General features: G+C 48.6%; 1 long non-coding RNA gene across 1 annotated transcript; it reads left to right on the top strand.

The window, feature by feature from the left end:
* Positions 1–19,153: 19,153 nt before the first annotated feature.
* LOC147683327 (uncharacterized) lies at positions 19,154–20,222 on the top strand. The gene is made up of 4 exons (XR_015301033.1): positions 19,154–19,267; positions 19,728–19,804; positions 19,909–20,022; positions 20,108–20,222. It is a non-coding gene; the product is annotated as an uncharacterized LOC147683327 (long non-coding RNA).
* The last annotated feature ends 308 nt before the right edge of the window (positions 20,223–20,530 follow it).

Raw genomic sequence — 20,530 nt, 5'->3', positions numbered from 1 at the left:
GAAGGCTTTTGGATCAGTGGAGTCACCACCGCCAATTTCCATTTCTCTGGAACCACTTCTTCCTCCAGGGACTGATTACATATCTGCCTTAACCAAGGAAGAGTGTCCCGGCCAGCTGTCTTCCAAATTCTGGAGGGAAAGGGGTCATTTGGGGAACATGAGGAGACACTCTCCACCAGGCTGTCAAATGCATCTTTAGTAAGGGTTTGGAAGTTACTCAGAGATGCCAGTTGTTGATCTTCCGCTCCCCGCAGTCCAGGACTAAGTTGTTCAGCCTTGGTATTAACTATGAGGCTTTCCACGATCTTATCGATCTTATCCTGAAAATGTGAGGCAATTTCATCGCAAAGTTTTTGCGATGCTGCCACTTTATTGTCCATACACTTAGGGGCAGACAGTGTTTCAATAATCTCAAAGAGCGCCTTTGTCCCATTTGATGCGTGAGCAATTGACCTGGCATAATAATCGGCTTTGGCCTTAAAAATTCTTTCCTTATAATGCCGTTGTCTCTGTATTAGTTCCATTTTTCTTCCTCACCGTACCTCCTTCTCCATTTCCTCTCTGCCTTCTTGCGAAGCTGGTGGAGCTGTTTCAGCTCTTCATTAAACCAAGGCGATGTGGCCTTCCTCCTATTTTTATCCTCCTCATAGGAATTGCCTGGTCTAAAATGGCAGATATGTGGTTAGTATAAGTCACGTAATTCTCGTCTTCAGTTTGCGTAGGATTAAAGTACGTGGTCTCTGGAACAAATATTGGGGATTTAATCTGACCCAGTTTTGCCCATTCCCTATCTATCCTATATGTCCTTTGCTTGTCTTCACTGTCGCTCGAGTGTTCCATCCTGATACTAAACATGACTAGATAGTGATCTGACCAGCTCTGCGGCACTATATTTAGTACCTGTGTTGTAGCCTGATTGAAGAATTTCAGATCAAGAGCATGCCCCCCTTTATGAGTCGAACTTTCCACCATCTGGGTGAGATCCAGATTCGCACAAGTATGTCTTAGATCTCGCAGATGGCCATTAGCCTTCCCATCTTCCCAGAGGTTAAAATCACCAAGAACAACCATTCTAGAGTGGGCTAACAAGAGATTGGTAATAATATCAAAGAAGTTCTGGTAGTCTGTTGCGCCCCTCGGGGGCCTGTACCAAAGCAGTCCTGTAAGTAGGTTCCTGCTTGCTGAGTATAATGAGAACCCCTTCACTTTAATACCCCCCACTTCATTAATCTGCAGAAGTCTAAAGTCCAGCTCCTCTCTGAAGATAGCTCCCACTCCCCACCCCTGCCCGTGGCCCTAGGCTTATGCTGAATTTTATAGCCATTAGGGCAGACAAATCCCAGTACAGCGGTAGACTCGTCGTTCAGCCGTGTTTCAGTTAGAATACAACGAGTCTCTCGTCCTCTATCAAGTCCGAGACCTCTATGGCATGCTTCGGGACTGAACGGCAATTAATCGGCCCTCCCCTAAGTGTCTTTCCATCAGTTCCCACGGGGACCTCAATGTTTCCCAACTCCAGAAGTCGTTCTCTACCATATGTTATCCGTCGTTGATCGCTTCCCAGACGGGCAGCACTTCCTGCTCTGTGCGCCTCCGGGGCGCAGACGGGCTTTCCTCTGGAGTACCTCCGGCACGCCATTGGTGTGCGCGCTGCACGCTTGCATATCCCCCTTTAAGTATGCTGGGCCGTGTGATCCGCCAAGCATCTACAGAGACTAGAGCGCCTCCCAAGATGGCGCCTGTCGATGGCCGTGACCCTACCTCACCCAAGATGGTGCAGTGACAGTGTAGGTATGTTTAATCACGCAGAAATAGCGTGTGGTGGTAGATTTTTAGTGTGCAGGTAAGCGGAATGAGTATTGAGCCTGGTACAATCATGCAAAAATTTAAAATATTACCCCAAAGTAATAGAAACAGCGATTGTTAAAAACGAGCAAATGCAGTAAGCGCAGTGATTTTGAGCATAGAAATTTACAGTTTCCTGTCTTCTGTTAAGTGCAGCCTGTGAGATCGCGCTGCGGTTTAAAAGCCTTGTTGGTGGTATTAGTATTGGTGGTGGCATTGGTGGTTGTTGTATGGGTGGTGGTGGTTGTATTGGTGTTGGCGGTGGTGTTGATGGTGGTAGTATTGGTGGTGGCAGTATTGGTATTGGCATTGGTGGTATTATTGGTATTGGTGGTGGTAATGGTATTGCTGGTAGTGATATTGGTAGTGGTGTTATTGGTGTGGTAGTGGTATTGATGGTGGTGGCATTGGTTGTGATGGCATTGATGATGTTATTGGTGGTGGTGAACTTGGTTGTGGTGGTATTGGTGGTATTGGCGGCGGTTTAGGTTATGGTTGTATTGGGGTTGGTGGTGGTATTGGTGGTAATGGTATTGGTGGTGGTGATTTTTGTGGTGGTGGTATAGGTGGTATTGTTATTGGTAGGGGTGGTGGTATTGGTGGTGATGATCGTATTGGTGGTGGTTTTGGTGATGGTGGTGTTGGTGATGGTGGTGTTATTGGTGGTGGTGGTATTGGTGGTAGTGGTATTGGTGGGGTTGGTATTGGTGGTTGTGGTATTAGTGGTGATGGAGGTATTGGTGGAGGTATTGGTGGTGCTGGTATTAGTGGTGGTGGTATTTGTTGTATAGGCATTGGTGGTGGTGGTATTGTTTTTGATGTGGTTGTTTTGGTATTGGTGGTGGTATTTGTATTGGTTGTGGTATTGGTGGTATTGGTGGTGGTGGTATTGGTGGTGGCATTTGTATTGTTGATATTGGTGGTGATACTGGTGGTGGTAGTATTGGTGGTGGTATTGGTGGTGGTGTTGGTAGTGGTGGAGGTTGATGTGGTGGAATTTATGGTGGTGGTATTGGTGGAATTGGTGGTGTTGGTATTGGTGGTGTTGAAATTGGTGGTATTGGTGGTGGTGGTATTGGTATTGGTGGTGTGGTGAAAGTGGTGGTCTTGGCATTGGTTGTGGTATTCATGGTGGTATTGGTGGTGATATTAGTGTTGGCATTGGTGGTTGTGGTATTGGTATAGTGGGTGGTATTGGTATTGTCGGTGGTATTGGTGGTGGTCGTGGTATTGCTGGTGGAGGTATTGGTGGTCATTATGGTATTGGTGGTGGTGATATTAGTGGTGGTTTTGGTGATCGTGGTATTGGTGGTGGTAGTGGTATTGGTGGTGGTATTGGTGGTCTTGGCATTGGTGATCGTGATGATATTCATGGTGGTGATATTAGTGGTGGTGGGGGTATTGGTGGTGGTTTTGGTTATGGTTGGGGTGGTGGTGGTGGTAGTGGTGGTAGTGGTATTGGTGGGCGTGATTTTTGTGGTGGTGGTATTGGTGGTGGTGGTGCTATTGGTGATGGTGGTGGTATTGGTGGTATTGTTATTGGTAGTGGAGGTATTGGTGGTGGTATTGGTGGTGGCGGTATTGTTGGTGGGGATGGAATTGGTGGTGGTGATATATTAGTGGTGGTTTTGTTGATGGTGGTATTGGTGATTGTAGTAGTATTGGTGGTGATGGAATTAGTGGTAGTAGTATAGGTGGTATTAGTATTGGTGGTATTGGATGGTGCTGGTATTACTAGTGGTGGTGGTTGTATTGGTGGTGGTATTGGTGGTATTTGTGGTATAGGTATTGGTGGTCTTGGCATTGTTATTGATGGTTGTTTTATTGGTATTGGTGGTGTTGCTATTGGTGGTGGCATTTGTATTGGTCGTGGTATTGGTGGTGGTATTGGTGGTATTGGTGGTTGTATTAGTGGTATTGGTAGTGGTATTGGTGGTGGTGGTGGTGGTATTTGTATTGGTGGTATTTGTATTTATGGTGTTGGTATTGGTGGTAGTGGTATTGGCAGTATTGGTGGTGGTGGTGGTATTGGTGGTTTTGATGGTATTACTGGTGGCAGAGATATTGGTGGTGGAGATGGTTTTGGTGGTGGTAGTGGTATTGGTGGTGATATTCGTGGTGGTGGTTGTATTGTTGGCGGTATTGGTGGTAGTATTGGTGGTGGTGGTATTGGTATTGATGGTGGTGGTATTGGTGGTGGTCTTGGTGGTGCTGGTGTTGGTGATATTGGTGGTGGTGGTATTGGTGGTGGTTTTATTGGTGTTGGTATTAGTGTTGGTGGTATTGGTAGTGGTGATATTGGTATTGATGGTGGTGGCATTGGTTATGGCAATGGTATTGGTAGTTCTGGTGGTGTATTGGTGGTGGTGGTATAGGTGGTGGTGGTGGTAATGGGGATGGTGGTGGTATTGGTGATGGTATTGGTGGTGATGGTATTGGTGGTGGTATTATTGGTGGTGGTAGTGGTATTGGTGGTGGTGGTGTTGCTTTTAATTAAACAGGCTTTTGAAAACAACCATCAGGTGGCTTTATTAAGGATGACATATTACACAAATGTGCTAATGTCATCTTCAGCCAATTAGAATGCGATTATGTGCTACCTGGAATTCACATGTCTTAATTCGCTAAACATTTCTAAATCCATTTTACTTGGGGGGTTCAAACAGACACGAGATAATGCCGGGTTAAAGTGATTGAAAGCAGTCGCCCTTGTTATGGGGGCGGCCATGCTGCTTAAAAAAACACAAGAAGTTTCAGCTGAAGCAGTGCATGTCCGGCCTGCAGTAAGAGAAACTTAATAAAGTATGTACTGCTTATAGACTAAATATCAGGTCCCGTGTAACAATCGGGAGTTTACAAATGAAGACAGGGCCTTACTAAGGAGGGACTAACACGCCCAATATTAAATCTAACAAGCCTATTAACAAATCTGAAGGCAGCATTTATGAAAGACAATGACACAAGCCAATGAAAAATATGGGTGGATAGTGGGCACAGCTTCTGTCCTATACTCTACTACAGCAGTCTCGCAGAGCGAGCAGTGCATATGCCCTGCTGCTAGGCGTGACCTAAAAAGTGATGTATGGAATGCTTGACTTGATCTCAGCCACAAGTAATTACCAATGACCTCACATTTGGGCACTGATTCTGAGAATGGCGATGAAGTTCGGCTTGAAAATATAGGGCCAGATGTAGGTAAGTTAATTTTACCGATTCATAAATACCGGATTTTACCGATTCAGTATTTATGAATTGGTAAAATGGAAGGGGGAGATGTAGAAAGAATCGGTAATTGAATTACCGATTCTGTAAGAATCGGTATTTACCGAATCGGTAAATACTGATTCGGTAATGCCCATTGATTCCTATGGGCATTGAAGCCCATAGGAATCAATGGGCATTACCGAATCGGTATTTACCGATTCGGTAAATACCGAATTTTGCAAGGGTGCAGGGGGTGTCACTTTGACACCCTCTAGCACCCCGATTTAAGGCATGTGTGACATGTGGCACACAGACATGCCCTAAGGGCATGTCCATCTGTCACATGCCATGGGTGTGCATGCACACATGTGCATGCACACCTGGAATCGGTATTTTACCACCCAAATGGATTGGGTGGTAAAATATCGATTCGGTAAGGCCTGTGGGACTCAGAAGAGTCCCACCTACATTTCAAAATTACCGAATCGGTAAAAATACCGATTCGGTATTTTACTGATTCGGTAAATTTACCGAATCGGTACAATAGGGCCCCTACATCTGAAATGGCCATTTACCGGTCGGTAAATGGTCACCTACATCTGGCCCATAATGCAGTGATTACTGCACCCCTTTCCAATTTTCTAAATGTTAACAGATCAAACCTGCTGCAATTTACTGGGGAAAATTGTCCGGTACATTTTAATACATGCAGAACATGGAGGTGGATATTGCAAATGAGGTATCTACCACACCTGGTAAATACTGCTCCATTGGTGTGAGTATTTACTGGTTGCAGTAAATGCCTTTCTCTTTTTGAGTGGAGCATTGCAACCTTTTTGTAATTGAGCAATTTGGAAACCTTTGGAAAGTGTTGACCTTATTGTAGTGAAAACCTGGAGAAGGCAGAAATTTCTGTAGTGACAGCACAAATGTACTGGCTTATTTATCAGTGACTTCAAGCCAGGAGTTTCTTTACAGCGGTGACAACAAGCTTCCTTCAGACATTACACTGGTGCTGGTCATATTGCATGGTCTTGCTGCATTGTCATCATACTGGTAACTACAGTTAGAACAATGACAGCACCCTGGGAGTTAGCTCACTGCACCAACAACATCACAATGCTTACAAGCAATGTTTTATGAATCAATCCTGTTTAAGAAAACAATTAGTCTATTATTGTAAATTTAGCTTCTGTTAAATTTTATTACAAGAAAAACGTGTGCAATTCTAGTTTATTAGGTTACTTTACTTTTTTGTAACTTCTGGAATGTTTTTCGCTTGCTCTGATAGCAGTATTATTTGCTCACTGGAGACTTGGTTCAAACAGAAAATGTCTTGGTGGAACGGTGAAACTTGATGTGTGCTATGGTGGCTTGTGCTGAGTCAACACCATTCACTGTGTGATTTTACATTTTAGCAACTGCATTGACAATACAATAGTAGCTGAGGACAGAATTGCCTGCACCTAATTTGTAAAATAATAAGTGCCAGGGCCCTGACCATGAGGCGACTGAAGCTTGCACCACCCATCACCCTTTCATCTCTGCAAAAACAACTACTAACCATCTCTCCCACGTGCAAGTTCAACAGCTCAGATTATTCCAGGTCCTCAAAGCTAGAGGAATGGCGGGGGAGGTGGTATTAGACATTTTTAATGTATATTTTATTCATAAACAACCGATTTTCTGGCCATTTCTTTGTAAAATTTTTATTTTGCAAGTTATATCATAGAAGAAGAAAAGAGAGGAAAAACAGAGGAAGAGTGAGCAAGAGAAAGAGGAAGGAACAGGCGACATTCCGCCATGTATCCCCACACAGGGGGTGCTTGTAGAACATGTTCTCAAGAACCTCGAGCGACGGCTTAAGCAACGCCAAAGTCTTATGTTGTAACCTCCAGCGGTGGCGAGGCACGCTCACTGTGCCGCAGTGAATCCCAAATCTCAAAGAGGAGGAGCGACTCAGTCACGGTCACAGACCAAAGATAGGCTAAATCGTATGTCCATGTAAGCAAAACCTGTCGCAATAAAGAGATAAACATTCCCAACATAACAACCCACCCACCCCCCCCCCCCCCCCCCCCCCACCGCCCACCCTCAACCCTGGTGGTGGCGACCAACATTCATTCAAATCATCACAACATACTCAGGTGGCTAAAATTGGAAGAGGTGGAGCGCACGGAGCGCCGAGGGACATACTGCTGATGGCAATCCACGGGACAGAAAACGGACCAGAGGCCCCCAGGTGAACATGAAGTTTTTAAAGTTCCCTCGAAAGATATCTGAAAGCCTCTCCATGCTCAAGAGGCGCCACAGTCGGGCATGCCATAAGGAAATAGCCGGAGTCGCCGGACTCTTCCAGGCAGCCGCCAGGGTCAGTTTAGCCGCTCCAAGGCACAGCCATAGAATGCGTTTATCCGCCCTTGTCTGATATTGGAGCAATGGATCCCTCAGCCCCAGCAGGACAAAGTCCAATGAGTCCGGGATCGGATAGCCCACTACCTCCCTGATGTGCGAGAGAATCTCAGACCAGAACGGTCGGATAGATGGGCAATCCCACCAAATGTGGCGAAAGTCCCCCAGCTCCCCACATCCCCGCCAACATCTATCAGAGGAAGCTGGGAAAATCCTATGTAGTTTAGATGGATATAAATACCAATCGAAGATGAGCTTCATGTGTGCCTCCCTAAGATCAGTGGAATGGTTATGTGTCGTCACATCCCTCCATAGAGTCCTCCACTCAACGTCAGTTATGTCCCGTCCTAGCGTAGTCTCCCAATGTTCCATATACCGAGGCCGGGGGGACACCGTGGTATCAAGGAGCATCTTGTACAAAAAAGAGATCGTCCCCTTCATGGTGGAAGTGTGGAGGATAAAGTTTTCAAACTTCGTCAACGGTCTCGTGGCCGCACCCACCACCCCAGGCGATGTCGCCCAGTGGAGAAGTTGAAGATGACGAAAGCGTTCAGTAGGTAAGACACCGTAATCCCTCATGCAGTTATGGAACGTAAGAGGCGTCACGCTATGGAATAGGTGGGTGAGAGACCTGCATCCACCCTCTCTCCAAGGCCCAAAGGGTCCATCCGTCAGAGCTGGTGGGAAGGCTGGATTGAAGTGGATAGGAGTGAATGGGGACGGGAACGTTGTCCACCGGTCATCGCCACTAATAGCGTCCCAGACTTTCAGCACCGTGCTAGTGGGGGTGCAGATGTACGCATTCCTGGGTCGGTCCGCCTTGGGCTTCCAGGCCAGGTCCCAAATGGACCGTCCCACTACACTCCGCTCCATGTGGAGCCAATGCTTTTCGGACAGCTGCTGGGACCACTCCACCAGGACCCTCAGTTGGGCTGCCTTATAATATAAGTGCATATCTGGAAATCCCACCCCTCCCTCCGCCCGTGTACGCCGAAGTACCGCATAGGAAAGCCGTGCCCGACCACCTTGCCAGACAAATTTCAGCATGAGGGTTTTGAGTCGACGGAAGTAATCCACCCCTATCGGGATGGGCAGTGCCTGAAAGAGATATAAGAGTTTGGGGAGAAGGACCATCTTAAGGGCATGAACCCTACCCAGCCATGAGATAAATTTGGGTTTCCACCTCTCCAGCTCCGCCCGGATCACAGCCAGCATTGGCGGGAAGTTCGCCTGGAACAGCGCGCCCAAGGTAGAGGTCAGTCGCACCCCCAGATACAACAGGGAGGAGGTCGCCCACGGGAGTGGGGTAAGCAAGCTAACCCGTTGAACCTCTGGGGGCGGAAGGGTCAGGTTCAGAATGGACGATTTGTTGAGGTTCACTCTGAAACCAGCCACGGCTTCGAAGTCCGAGAGTTCCGTGTGGACGTGTGGGAGCGACAGCGCCGGGTCTCGGATAGAGAGCAACACGTCGTCTGCGAAGAGCGAAATCTTGTGCTGTTCCCCCGTGAAGGGGAGTCCCAGGATCCGTTCATTCTCCCGAATCGCCAAGGCCAGCGGCTCAATGCTGAGGGCGAAAAGAAGCGGCGACAGCGGGCAACCCTGGCGCGTGCCGCGGGAATGCGAGAACGGCCCAGATCTACAGCCATTGACCAGCACCCGTGAGGTAGGGCTATGGTAATTGGCTTCCAGCATTCTAATAAAGAGAGGTGTAAATCCGAAGGCCTCCAATGTACGGTGTAGAAAGCCCCAGTCCACGCGGTCAAACGCTTTTTCGGCGTCGAGTCCTATCAGCACAGCGGGAACGTGAAAACGCTCCGCCTTTTCAATCAGATGAATCACACGGTGTAGATTGTCATGGGTCTGGCGTCCCTTGATAAACCCAGACTGGTCCGGGTGGATCAGGGCCGGCAGCAAATCCTTCAGTCGACCAGCAAGGATAGCCGAATACAGCTTAGCATCCAGATTAAGGAGCGCTATCGGCCGATAGGAGGCACATTCGGAGAGGTCCTTCCCCGATTTAGGGAGAATGGTAATCAGAGCCTCCGCCATAGACTCCGAGGTTCGCCCTTCGGACGCCATCGCGTTGAAGAGGGAGACCAAGAAATCGCATATGTCCGAGGCAAAAGTTTTATAGAACTGGGCTGTGTAACCGTCGGGGCCGGGTGCCTTGTGGAGCTTCAGGCCCTTGATGGCGTCTAATACTTCCTCCCTGGAGATGGGGGAAGTGAGCAAGTCGTTCCATTCCTTAGAGACCTGTGGAATAGGAAGACCCCCCAGGTATGCCTCTTGGGCTGCGGGGTCCAAGGCATCCGCCGAATAGAGGTTCGCGTAGAAGCGGCCAAAGACGGCCGCCTTGTCCGCGTCCCTATGCCGAATAGCTCCCGTGTGGTCACGTATGCCCCCAATGTAATCCTTCTCACGCTTATCCCGGAGTTGCCGGGCCAGGTGACGCCCCACCTTGTTCCCCTGGGAGTAAGAAATCCGTCTGAGACGCAAGAGGGTATATTCAGCCCGGTTGTTATAGTGCGCCCTCAGTTTCCCCCGCACCGCCGTGAGGGGTCGGAGGGTCAATCTAGAGGGGTTCGACTTATGCGCCTGCTCCAATGTAGCCAACTCCGCCTCCAGGGCCTCCCTTTCAGTGCGCCTGAGCTTATTAAGATTCGCGTTAAGAGCGAGACACGTACCTCGTATAGAGGCCTTGCACGCGTCCCACGTGGTGTATACCGACGTATCGGAGGGTGGGTTGAGAGTAAAGAAGTCTGCAAGTGCCCGTCGCAACGCGGTGCAAGAGACCTCATCCCGCACCAACGCCGCAGGGAAGTACCACTTCCGCCAGCCGTCCCCCCCCATCGCCCAGTGTAGCCCAAGCACCACTAAACTATGGTCAGATAACGACAGTGGGAAAATACCAGCTAGAGTGATGTCCCCCCTGAGAGCCTGATTGACGAAGATGTAATCTATGCGGGAATATGTATGATGTACATGAGAGAAGAACGTGTAGTCCCGCGTGTGAGGGTGCATGAAACGCCAGCTATCCACTAAACCCAGGTCGCTTACTTGCTGTTGTGTAACCCCTGAGAAGACCCCAGTGTCTGCCCTGCGTGCACCCGAGCCATCCAAATCCCTGTCCCACAACATGTTGAAATCCCCCAATAGTATCAAGTGCCCTTCCACAAAGTCTCCCATTTTGTCCATCAGTCCTTGTAAAAACCCATTCTGACCAGTATTCGGAGCATACACAGCCACAAACGTACACAGGCGATCATACAACAAGCCTTTCACCATGAGCCAGCGGCCCTCCCTATCACTGCTCACTCCCAGTGGCTGGAACTGGAGAGAAGCCCTAAACATAAGGGCCACCCCCCTATGTTTAGTGGACGCCGAAGCCCTGTAGAGAAGAGGAAACTGTCTATGTCGAAGCCTCAGCTCATCTTTCCTGGCCAGATGAGTCTCCTGTAGAGCAACTATATCTAGATGGTGGTCCAGCAAGTACTTCCAGAGTTTCTGGCGTTTCTGCGGGGAGTTAAGGCCCTTCACGTTCCAGCTACCTATACTAACAGGCATAAGGACAGTAGAGGAATTCGCTCAGTACCTGCAGGAGGGACAATCAGGGCGTGGAACCGGAACTTCACCCCATACTCACCCACTACTCCCCTCAGCAATTCAACAGCCAAACAGCCCCCTTCACCCCCTAGGTCATTCCGCCGGGCCAGCCAGACCCAGCCTCCAGACTGCCAAGAGCCCCGTGGGCAAGAAGACATAGGAAGATCAGCAATCCCAGGACACTTAGACAATGGACTCGGGCTCAGTATCCCGGACATCCCCCTCCCGCTTGGAATCCCACTCCCCTCCCCCCGAGGGATCAACCAGCATGACCTGACAAGGTAAACAGAGAGCGGACAAGTCCCAACCCAGCTCCTGATATAGGAAGCGGCATAGACCATCACAAGCATCAACCACACCCAGCAGTGACTTACCAGAGTCGCCACCACATACCCCCCACACCCCAACCCCAGCACCAACCATCCCCCCTCAACCCAAACCCCCATAACTCCCCAGAACCAGAGCCCCCCCCGCTCCCCCCCCCCTGCAAAAAAAGACAACAGCAAAAGATTTAAGACATAGGACCTGAGTCGAACAGCCATCAGGTCCAGTAGATCACGATCCGAGGAACTCCTTCCGGATCGATCAGGGGAAGAGGGCACCAGGTCAGTAGCCCCCTGGACCACGGCCCGGTGTGTCTTCTCCAAAGTACAATAGTACTCCCGGGCCTCGGGGTCAGAGCCCCTCCGACGCCATCAGCGGGAGAGGGAGTCATGCAGCTCCAGAGCTCGTTTGAGAATCAGCCAAGGTGGCGGAGGCCACCGACGCAACCGCAGCATCCCTTTCTTGCACGCTAGTCGTGCGATCCGGCCGTCTCCGCTCCGGAGAGGGACCGACTCTATGCCAGGAAGAAGAGCGCCGTCGTCTCCTGGACGGTGAAGAGCGGCTCCCCTGAGAAGGCGCCACGTCCTCCAGGCCCAGCAAATCAATCGCCACCTGCAACGTGCTTATCTGCACCAGCCGGTTCTGCCAGCGGAAGATGATCCGGAAGGGATGCCCCCACGAGTAAGAGATGTTCTGCTCCCTCAGGAAGGTGGTCACCGGACGGAACTCCCTCCGCTTCCGAAGGGTCGAGGCAGCCAGGTCCTGGTACAGCTGTGGATGGTGGTCTCGAAACTGCAGAGAGGAGATGGTCCTAGCTTGGCGCAGGATACGTTCCTTCAGTTGAAAATCGTGTACACAGACGAGGATATCGGGAGGAGGGCCCCCTCCCCGTCTGGGCAGCCCCACTCTGTGCACCCTGTCCATCCGTATGTCCTGCACGCTCTCATCGCCCAGGATTTGCAAGAATAGGGCCTGAACATATTCACGGAGGTCCCCGGCTTCTCCTTGCCACTGCACAGCCTTGATGCGAATGTTATTCCGCCTGGAGCGGTTCTCCAAATCCTCCGTGTGGGTTTGCAAATCTAAATTTTGTTCCGTGAGACGGATAATGTCCTGCTGTAGCTGATGCACATCATTCGCCAGGCTGAGGTCGTGATCCTCCAGCGTCGCCACACGCTCGCCGATCCCATCCACATCTCTCCTCACCTCCCGCAGGTCCGATGCCAACTGCGATCTGAGTTCCGAGATGTCCTCCCGGATGGAGGAAAAGAGCTCCGTCATGAAGGCTTTAGTGGCAGGCGCCTCATCGTCAGATTGCCTCGAGGAGCCACTAGCTCCCGGTGATGCCGGCTGCTGAGAGTTCTTGGGGGCACCATCCTTCCCCGGCCTCCCCTTGCGCAGTGTGGTGGTCATCCTGAGGGTCCGCCCCAGCTCTCAGCGTGGTGGGCCTCCCGCTCCCGGAAGTCCCTGCAGCGGTGGGAGGCGGGGTCCGCAAGCGGTGAAGAGCACTCCCTCAGGCAATCCGTGCAAGGGCACGGCCCTCCTCCGCCAGCAACTGGTACCACCCCGGTAATGCAACAGTCATTAAGCGCAGTCCACAGGGCAGGGTGGACCGCCGCACCGGGGACTGATGCTATGGGCACAAGGCAAAGGCAGTGTCACCACACGAGGCCCCCAGTACTATGATACACGGAGCCTTCAGAATGGCGCCGCTGTTTCCACCGCCGAAACGGCCCCTCCGTGGCCAGGTGGCAAGCGTCCCGATCTCCTGGGCCGTACTATGCGCTCCCGCGCTGAAGTTCCAGCGCCACTCACGGGGAACCAACCCCGGTCGCAGAATGCGAAGAGGCCGAGAGAGCTCCCCGACGACGCCGGCCAGGCCACTGCTCAACCAGGCCAAGATGCCGCTCCTCCACAAAGTCAGTGGCCAGCTCGCAGGATGTGCTCAAGGGCCTCAGGCCAGGGCCACCCCCAGCAGCTTACTCCAGGGATAATTAGGGCCGGACCGCAGAGCTCCTCGAAGAAGTCTCCCCCAAAATGGCGCCACAGATGTAGCTGGCGGTCGCGCCTCTCTCTCCAGCAGCTGCCGTGTCCACCCCAGGTATCCCAGCCTCCGAATCTCCCTTGTGCCAATCCGCCTCCACACAGATGCCAATGTCCGGGTCCAGAGAGGCAGGGCAACCCACAAAGTCCCCCGGGAGGCGCAGGCCCGCCCTGCAGCAAACTCTAGGGCAGGTCCGCCCCTAGGACAGGCCAGCACAGGCAGCGGCCCACATTACCGCCACTGCAGGGTTCACTCTCTCCCCCACTGTTCTGGCACACTCTGCGTTCGGCAGCTCGGGAACTGTGCCCCCACGGGTTCCCAGTCACTGTGGCCCTGCTAGGTCCGGTCCTCTGGGCCTCCCCGCTGTCTCCTCTTCGCAGGCCAGCTGCTCCCGTCGTCACCCCTCGACGGCCGATCGTCCTGTAATCCGGACCCGGCTCCAAACAGTCAGGGTTCCCGCCACCTAGGCCCTGCCCAGCTCTGCTCCGATCGACTCTGGGGGCTCCCAATTCCCCCTGACCTGCGTTGCCGATGTCTCCTCCTGAGCGCTCCGATGAGGCCCGCCCCCTGCCTTCGCGGGGCGCAGTGCACGGACCCAGGCACTATCGATCTCCACCGGGACCGGAGGCCGCCCCGTCTCGGACGGGCTCCGCAGGTACGCAACTCCGCGGCTGCACAGGCCGCGACTCGGCTCCGCTGTACCGGCCTCCACAGACGTCGGAGCACTCCGCTAACGGCACCGGAGCATTCCGCCTGACATCTGCGGTCTCCGCCGTCGGTGAAACTCCGGGCAGCACCCCCGGGACCCCGCTATCCGTTGCTTTGTTGGTCAGGCGTCGGAGAGGCTCGAAGAAGCGTCCTACTCCGACGCCATCTTGGCCACGCCCCTTCTGGCCATTTCTTAATTAGATGAGCAGTGCCACCATGTGGCAGACTGTCATAAGTGAGATGTTGACAATTAAGTGCCGGTGCCCAAGCACTTGAAACCACCGGCTCAAATTAAGCACTGGATATTGCATTCAATTTTCACACAGACGACTCTTTATGTATAATATCTGTAATACATGACAATTTGGCAAAGTTTATTCTTGTTAGATTTGAAAAAAAAAATCAGTTTTGTCCATGCCTATATAAAAATGGATACACGAGTGGTGGTTCTTTCGGGAGTGAGACAATTTCTTAGACCATATAAATGAATATATACAATTTGTTACTTCTTATAATATATAAAAACATTCAATGGAGAAAATTAGTTAGGACACAACACTTTTCTTTAGTAGTCAAAAGTTATTTCTTATTTTGCGAATATTTTTGTAATGGCTGTCCAAAGGCAAGGGGACAAAGAGTCATACATACAGTGCACAAGTTTTGTGACTAGAGGTGATACGTGACGTGTGATATATATAGAAATCAAAAACACATGACATAAACAATAATGAAACACATAAATAATCAATCATCAGTCCATATGAGTTACATTGGTCACAACAAAATGTATTCTTTTGATTTGTTTGTTGTAACTTTTCATTGACGGATTGATGTAATAACGTCGATGTTTCGACCCTGAAACGTGGTGCACAATTAATTGCATCCGGGGCGGGTCTTCATCAGGACAGAAAAGGTGGGGCGGACAACCGGAAAATATATGGTAAGGTTTTAAAAGGGGTGTGTGTCTCTTGTGTGATAAAAGGGGGCGAAAACCAACCAAGGGTCTGGCTCACCTGGAGTAGAATAATTAAAGCGTATCCATTGCGCTATCAAGGTAAAGAGTGTCAGCCGACACCGATACGTTATTTCTTTTTATATCTTTCGGAATCTACAAAGGAAAGTGATGAATAATCAAAACGATGGCGGTATTGGTTAACCATATTTGATATAGAATGGGGAGCTGTTGTACATACCGTTTAGTTGGTAAGTATGATGACTTTCACCCGTAGGTGAAGAATTGGGGGAGTGTCGAGGCGGCGATCACCTGTCAGAATAGAATAAACAGACACACCGAGTCAGAACCGACTCGTGTATGTAAACCACAGATTGCTCGTTGGTGATGATTCGGGGTGTGTGGCATGCAGATCTAGTGAATGAAAACCATTATAACTGAACTATGTTGACCGCGTGATAGAGGCTCGCCTGTTTATCTGATGACAATTTGTGCGCGTTTAAACTGAATTGTGAGTGAGGGGAGTGGACTTAAAAAAGCCGGGCGGCTGGGCGTGGTAGTGGTTGAGCAGAGTCAAGAATGGACTACATAGGATATTTACAGCAGTTATGTGGATTGAATCCATAATGGAAATTTCATGCGTGATAATTGATGTGACTATTTTCGTGAGTAAATCGAAATGCGGTTACGATTTAAAAGGAGAGGACAAAATGGGCTTAGGCAAGTGATAAATATCTAAATGCAGTATCTAAGTATAGACGTTACGGGCCTCATTAAGTTGTGCGGTGTGACCTGTGCGATAATGCAAACCCTTTATAAACTTACTTCTGGGAGCAGAGGGGGACGTCCAAATCCGTCATCTCGTGGCGATGAATGGCGCCCAGGAAACGAACACAGGGATTATTTAACGTATGTTAGGATGTGGTCTACGTGTGAGCGTGCATGTGACTAGGGGTGTAGGTAAAAGGCACATACTGAATCTGTCGGAATAAGTAAGGGATATCCAACTATTTACTATACTGTTTGTCGCATGGAAAATATTGTGAGAGCCACTGCGCCCCGTCCGTAAGATAATGGGAGGCTAAAGGAGAACCTTTACGAGGGCGTAGGAAAAAAGTATTTGATACCTTGTGTGGGTATCGTGACGATATTGTGGGGAACCTGGGTACAATATCGTAGTCCTCTACGAAGTGTGTAATTCACATACTAAGCATTTTAACATGTGCGTGATATATAGGGCATGTAACTAGATATATGCATCATTTTAATATCATAAGGAAGTTGTCAACTCGTTGTTTGAGTATTAATCTGCAGATTGAAACGGGGAATTAAAAAGGCAGAGGACCTAGGTACACTTATCATGGTCCTCTTAAGAGATGTGTAATTCACATAACAAGCAATTTAACATTTGGCCGGGGAATTAAAATGACAGCGGACCTAGGTACACTTATCATGGTCCTCTTAAGAGATGTGTAATTCACATAACAAGCAATTTAACATTTGGGTGCCGTATAAGGCATATAACTGAATAAATGCATCATTTTAATACAATAATCAAGCCAAAAGCTGTCAGCTCATTCTTTGAGTGTTACTCTGCAGATTAAAACGAGGGATAAAAAAGGCAGAAAAACCGTAAGCACATGTTAGGAACACAGTATACATATTATTTGTAGCGGATATATGTAATCAGACACTGACTGTACGATTATGTGATTAAAACAATTAAGTATAGGATATATACACCTAGTTAATCAAGCTGCTTGGATCTATACTGATGGAAAGTATTGTGGGTTTCTAAAAGGTCTCAGTGTACAATTAGACTGATTATAGCCTGCTCATCTGTTGGTAGGTCTCTTCTTGTTCATTCAGGCCTTGATTTGCGGTGTCTAGAAAATGGATCCAGCGACATTCTTTGTAGTTAAGTGATGTGGACATGTTGCCTCCTCTCTGGTGGAGTTGTATTTTTTCAAATACCCACCACTCCAGTTGTTCGTATGTGTGGTTGTGGGTGTTGAAATGTTCAACTAGGGGTGCCCCTATTGTTTTGCAATGTAGTCTGCTTTGATGTTGTAGGATCCGTTTTTTTACTTTTTGGGTGGTTTGGCCAATATATATAATCTGACATGGACATTTGATGGCATAGATCACATTTTGGGTGTTGCAGTTGGTGAAGTTGTCTAGGGTGTATGTTCTCCCTCTGTGTTGAAAGGTGTTGCCAGTCTTGGTGTATTTGCAGGCCTTACAGTTGCCGCATCTCTGGTGACCTGTTATAGGTGGTAGGCCTAGTTGGGTTCTAATGTCTGACGGTTGGTTGGTCTCCAGAAAGGACTTAACTCTGCCTTGATAATAGTGCCCCTTTCACGCTAAACTTAGTGTGAAAGGAGGCGTGCAGTGTATGTTGCGGTGGGCGTTGCACCACAACACCCTTTGAATTTGACGCTGCCAGTTGTTATCAAGGGTGGCGATAATAGGTGACAGCGCCGAACTTAAGACCGGGAAAATCCTGGTCTTAAGATGCTAAAAAGAGGAGAAATGCTTTATTTCTCCTCTTTTAAGGTCTTGCCTGAGCCAGCGCATGTGCTTCTCAGTGAGACATTTAGTTTGTGGGCTTTTTAAAGTGCTATCACACGCTTTTGCTGGACTAGCGCTTGTGGTTGCGCATGCATGCACGTGCGCAGCCACCAGCTTTCAGCACCTGATCAGGCGTCATCTGGCTTTCCTCTCGCTTTCTCTCTGAACACTCATCCGCCTCCCCTGCTGCGTCTCGTATTAATTGGTGCTTTCACTTTTGCCCGGCGGGAGCTCTCGCACACACCACTTTCGATGCGCTTGTTAGGACTTGTTCCACTTCTTTCTAGAACAGCAGAGAGCCGTTCAATCGGAAGACTGCCACTTCGGAGAGTAACGGCCATGCATGCACCCTGTTGCTGGTAGGTGAAACCTGTAATCCAGCACGCCGAGCTATGTGTGCTTGCTAACTTTCCAAGTACTTTCAACATATTTTATTTCCTGCTGGCTGGTGTGTGTCGGTGGATGTCGCTTTCAAATAGCCGCAACCTCCCAAGTATCTCAGTGTGTGTAGTCAGACATCTCCAAACTGAGCCTGAAAAAGGGCAAAAAGAAATGCTTGTCTCTGCTTTATAATCCTGTTTATCGTGGTTTCACTTCTTCTGCATGGAAACCAGTAACGTTTCCGTAAAGTGTACGGCGTTCCAGTTTAGAGCACATGCTGTAGTGTAAACAAACTCCGTGCGTGAAACGTCAGGCAGCAGTAACGGAGTTACAGCTCCTTTCCCTGTGCTGCTGTCTGTTTTCTTCGTGTCAAGAGTGGTCCCAGAGCGAGTTTTTTCTGAGCAACAGGCTTTGTAAGTACATTTGATTACAATCTGGTTCTTGTCTATTAATGTTGTGGGGATGGGGGTTGGTTTTGAGTCGGACCGTCGTGTTGCTGTTTTGATTGTGGCTTGAGGATACATACACACATAGCTCTCTCAGTGAACAAGAGCCCTCCTCTTTGAATGATGTTGAATTGCTCTTCCCTCTTAAAACATTTTTTTTTCTTATTAATGAAAACTGAAACTGCTGTTTCTTGTACAGGGCTAAATGTTCAAGGTGCTGGGAAAGAATTGCCTGTGCCAGGTAATCTTATCTGTAGCGCACGCACTGCTGCTGTCACCAGTAAGTGTGAATCAGTTGTGAGTCAGCACTCGAAGACCGCAAGTTGCCAGGGGTAAGTAGCACATGCAGTTGTGTTCATGTCAGTTAAAGTTGTTGCTGGAATGTTAACTAAATTTTTTTGCCTGGAAAAGCCAAACGTCTCGTTGTACACATCTTTTCGCCATGGTAATAAATACACAACCACACGCTCCAGAATGCCCAGGTAAACAGTCCTGGGGAAATTATTCCACACCTGACGTGACCACTTGAGATCTGTCATCAGGCTTTGTCTGCGTTTTTCAGTTATTCAGGAAGTGCTCCGCTATGATTTGTCCCCCTCGGGTGAAGTATCGGCACCTACGAGCCACCGTAATTGAATGACGTAAATATAGAGAGGCTCAGCAGGAAGCCAAACCTAAACTCGCGCCTTTTTCTACCAATGTAAAAATACAGGGCACTCAAACAACAGAATACCGCAGCAGACCCCCATCTGAGGCTACGCGTGCTGACATTATCAAGTAAGTGACTCGATCACAAGATCAGGAAGGGGAAAAAACAGGAACCTGCGCATGTAGCAGCGCTGTAATATGAAGAGTTCCTTGATTTAATAAGCCACTAAGCTAAAGATTTAATGGAACAACCGGGCGGGAATTATTTAAATGAGGCTGAGATTTAACGGGATACTGTGATAGAGGATTCGTACACCAGCCCGACCTCTCTTAAGCATCGGTTATTATAATGCACGAATTCGGGCAGCAAACAACAACAATATGGTCCGTACCTGTATTAGCATAACCAGGTGGGCCTAGCATGGAAAGCTATATAAAATAACTGATTAAGTATGACTACGCTTTCATGCTATCGCAAAATACAAACCAAGGTGAATATAAAAAGCCTGTAACACGTTCTCATCTTCATTAGCCTGTAACATGTTTACAACTCCATAAACGGTTTTTTGGCCTTATCTGTCTCTTTCAGGCATCAAGATAAAGACTAGGAGGCCATCTATGCCCCTAGTAACTCGCATTGGGACTCTAGAACCGCCATATTGCAAGGTATAGCCTGTAACCAGCCATCCTTCATTTTCTGTGTGTGATAAAAGAATTTTTAATATAGGCTTTAATAAATGTATGACATTAGCCTTATCCCATTTCTACAGGTCCAGTCCAAGGCGACGCTAAGTGCAATCTCGTACTTTGCCATTACGGCTTTTAACTGATATAAAATTACATGTGTCAAAATATCAGTCACTCAACGAACAGCGCTAACTAAGGTAACAACAATCAGACTATCAGCCATAATATAAGATCAAACTACATCAGTCAGTTAGTCTAATAATAGTAAATTGTTTTCTGCAGTGTATATTTTGTGAAAATAAAAACAAAAGAAGAAACCTGAAATCTTGGCACATTACAGCTTGCGACACAATAACTAAGGGAACCAAGTGAAAGGACAGGATTGCCAGGCTAAAGGTAATCATAAAAAGCATTCATCCGCCTAGAAATATGCATAATCAATAAATCTTGAGATCTGCATCCACATCCGCCCCCTTTTTATCCTCTATTACAGGGTGCTATATCACTTAAAGCATCCCTATACAGTGGCAGAACCTAGAATCTGAACTAGCTACAAACGTAAATATTTTAGGTAAGAACATAATGAATATGGGCATAAAAGTTAAGGTTTATAGTTATATCATCCACAACGCCCCTTCAACTCCAACTTACATGATTTAGGGACTCATTGAAACTATTTTACACTTCTATAGAGGATAACCTTCT

Source organism: Lissotriton vulgaris, chromosome 11 (assembly GCF_964263255.1).
Source record: "Lissotriton vulgaris chromosome 11, aLisVul1.2, whole genome shotgun sequence".
Taxonomy (NCBI): domain Eukaryota; kingdom Metazoa; phylum Chordata; class Amphibia; order Caudata; family Salamandridae; genus Lissotriton; species Lissotriton vulgaris.
This window is presented reverse-complemented; position numbering and strand designations above follow the sequence as displayed.